A 3,912-nucleotide genomic window follows, 5' to 3' on the forward strand; every position below is an offset into this window, starting at 1 on the left:
GTTTCTCTTCAATTTGAGTGGTGCCATATCAGCAAATGAAGGTCTTGAAAGCTTTCTCTTTTCCATATGAGTAAGGCTGGGTTTCCTCAGATGTTGCAGCTCTTTCCCAGTCCTATTTTGTGAGCCTTTTAGCCTAAACGGACTATTCCTACAGGTGCGCTGTAATGTACCAAACAGTGTTTCTTTGCTATTCAAACCTTATGAAACCTTATGAATTACTTTCTTCCATAGGGCTAATATTAGTCAGAATTGACTCAATGGCAATGGATTTCATTTGGATAATACATATGGATAACAAAAATTTGAAGAAAGAAAATACCTGTGATCCTACCAAAAGGAAAAACACCTTTAATACGTTGTACTTCGCTCTGTTTTTTTCTATGCAAGTGAATTTAAAAATTAGGGTGTTTTTGTTCATAAAGTTTGATGTTTAACTCAATTGTTTGGAACATGTCCCATGTCATTAAATATTGCTTAAAATAATGATTTTAATGGATAAATATTTCATTATACATATGTACTATCACTTAAAAGATAACTCCAGTGGTGATTTCTCCCTTCTTAGATCCTGGAGAAGAAACTGCTCAACACATCAGGGGATCTGAGATGACGGTGTAGCACAGAGAAGGTGTTTGCCCTTTAAACCATACCACATAGGAGTCACAATGTACTGTGGCTACGGCAATAGCAGATCAAGTGACAGAGGGGTCTGTCTGCTCTTTGGGGATGTTGTTCTCTAGTTTTCACCTGTATTTACAGAGGATATGGAGATGGCAGCATCTGACTGATGTGGTGTTGCCAAAAAAGTAGCTGCTTCCTGAAAAGAGGGCCAGCCCAGAGCTTGTCACTTTCTTCATTGGTCCTCTTATTTTACCCACTCCTCTTTTTCACTCAGCAGAACTTTCTTGCATACTGGGTGGCTAGAGGTATAATTGAAAGGAGTTATGCAGAAGGAAACATAAAGTTCAGAATTACATGTATAAAAAGGATTTGCTTTGCTGGTTCTCTTAGGACAGGAAGTTATTAAGAAGACTCATTAGCTAACAAAGGTTTGGAACTAAGGGATACAGTGAAGGTTAGAACTCTCATTCATTTCTTTGTATAACAAATACACATGGATTAATTTCTATAGGTCCAAGGGTTTGAGGATTGAAAGTGTCTCCGAGAGGGAATCTGTGAGGTAGCAAAGAAAAAGGCAGTGTAAGTAAATTCTGAGTATCAACAGCCATGAATCACCCCAAACATTAAGGTTTAAAATAAAACAATCATTTTGCTATCATTTTTCCTAGTTCAGGGGATTGATGAGGCTTAGCTAACCAGTAATCAGTTGGCATTGAGTCAGTTTTGACTCACAGTGGTCTCACATGTGCCAGAGTAGAACCTATGTCTTTCAACGGCTATTTTTCAGATAAAGATCTCTAGGTCTTTCTTCTGAGGCACCTCTGAGTGGACTCAAACAGGAGTCATCTTGAAGGTTTTCCCACTCATATATTGGTGGCTGTTCCTGGCTGTTAATTTCAACTGGCATTCTTAGCCAGAACACCTCCATGAGAACTCTCCATATCACCAGAGCTTCTTCACAGTGTGGCAACTGGGTTCCAAGAAAGAACATCCCCAGTCTCAGAAAATCACATAAAATCACTTGTGCCTTGGATAGAGCACCGTTCAGATTCAGTGGCAGAGCACATAGACACCACCTCTTGAGGTAAGGAGTGTCAATGTCACATGTAAGAAGAGCATGCATGATGGGAGAACTTGAATACAACCTGCCACAGTTAAGTTAGATACAGACATTAGTAGATTATGAATGAAATGTTACAGAGAAATAAATACTTTCAAATCTGGGAGTATCAGACAGCAACAAAAGGAAGCACTCGACAGCACATAACAACAACAACAACAACAACAAAAGGAAGCACATGATCAAATGGTGACACTGTAATATGGGTAATAATGAATGACTAAAGGAGTAGCTTATTGACATTTAGAGTAGTCAGGCAGACTCCATGGAGGAATGGGACCTTAGGCTACTGAAGCCTTGGTTCTTTATGTTTGATTTATTTGCATTTACCTCAAACAGAAAAAGAGATCATAAATATAAATAAAATTACTGGTAATTTCTCCGTATTGAGACAATTATTCAACATTACCATGTGTGTCCTTTCAGTTCTTTCCTGAGAATATATTACAAATTTAGAATCCTATCTAACTTTTTAAAGTACAGTTTGAATGGCTGCATAGCGTTCTATCTTATGAATATACCATTATTTACTTTTCAACCTCTTACTGCTGTAAATTTAAACTCTTTCCCCCTACCCTTTTTTTTTTTTTTCCATTGCAGAAAACACTGTGATGAAAATTTTTATGAGGACGTCTTGATACTCATCTGTCTTAGTTATCTGGTACTGCTATAACAGAAGTATGACAAGTGGGTGGCTTTAATGAACAGAAATTTATTTTCTCTCAGTTTATGAAGCTATAAGTCTGAATTCAGGGTGCCAGCCCTAAGGGAAGGCTCTCTCTCTTGGCTCTCAGGGAAGATACTTACCTAATTTTTTGTAACCTCAGCATTCCTTGGCAATCTCCATGTGGCATCTACCTTTCTCCTGTTCCTACTACTTGCTTGCCTAATCTGCCCCTTTTATAAACCAAAGGTGATTGGCTTAAAATGCACCCTGCATTACTTATGATGGTCTCCCTAACATAACAAAGCAACAAAGAAAATCTTATTTCTAAATGGGATTATATCTACATGTCTTGGGGGACATAACTCATTCCATAACATCATCTATAATTTTTTTAAGCATTAATTACTAATGGTAGAATTAGTTGTCAAAAATTATACATATTTTAAAAACATTTTATGCATGTAGACATGGTGGCCTCCAAGGATGGTTGTGCTTGTGGACAGTATTGCTAGGGTGAGAGTTCCCATTTATTTGTACATTTGCCAAACTTGATTGTTAGTGGCTGTGAAGGCAAGCTTCCTATCTGAGAAGCCCAAATGGGACACTGGGTTTTACTTTGATTTTATTAGATAATTAGAGGAGTAGCATTTTTTCATATTATTTCTTTATCATCTGGGTTCCTTATTCTATAATATTCTAGTTTAATTCTATTGTCTATTATTTTTTCCTATTGGTGTTTTCCTTCTTATTGATTAGTAACTGTCTTTTATATACTACCAATCTTTTGTTCAGTGTATATGGCACAACTTTTTTTTTCCTCATTTGATCTTTTGTTTTCTGTCTTTGTTTATAGTGTGTGTTTAGTTGTAGGAATGTTTCCTAGCTTTTGTGTGGTCAAATCTGGTCATTTATATATATATATATATATATTTATACACACACACACACACATACACACACACATATAGAGGGCTCTGATATATATATATATACACACACACACACACACACACGCACGCACACACACACACACATATGCATATATATACACATTTGCTTTATGCATGAAAGGGTTTAGCCACAATCACAACATATTTTTACCATGTTTTTCCTTCTTGCTTACACACATACACACACACACATGTGCCTATGCATGCACACAGATACACGATACACACATTTACGTCCTGGATCAATTTGGACTACATCTTAAAATATGTTCTGAGTAGGCAGGAAGATTGTTTCTCAAGTATTTACCCAGATGCTGAGAGGCAGGATTTAGATCAGTACAGGGAAAGATCTGGCATCCTGAAGGGAGAAACAGTGTGAGGAGAGCTTGGGTGAAGCAGAGGGTGGCTCACAGACGCTGGGGGAGGCAGAACTGCAAGGCCAAATGCACTTGGATTCTGAAGGACTTTAGATGGCAGGCAAAGGGAGTTTCTTTTTAGGCATTGAGAAGAAGCATTGCAGATTTTGGAATAGGGAAACTATTTTTTTTTTTTTT

This window comes from Orycteropus afer, unplaced genomic scaffold (genome assembly GCF_000298275.1).
Source record: "Orycteropus afer afer isolate SDZICR_OR568_19922 unplaced genomic scaffold, OryAfe1.0 scaffold00141, whole genome shotgun sequence".
In the NCBI taxonomy this organism is placed as follows: domain Eukaryota; kingdom Metazoa; phylum Chordata; class Mammalia; order Tubulidentata; family Orycteropodidae; genus Orycteropus; species Orycteropus afer.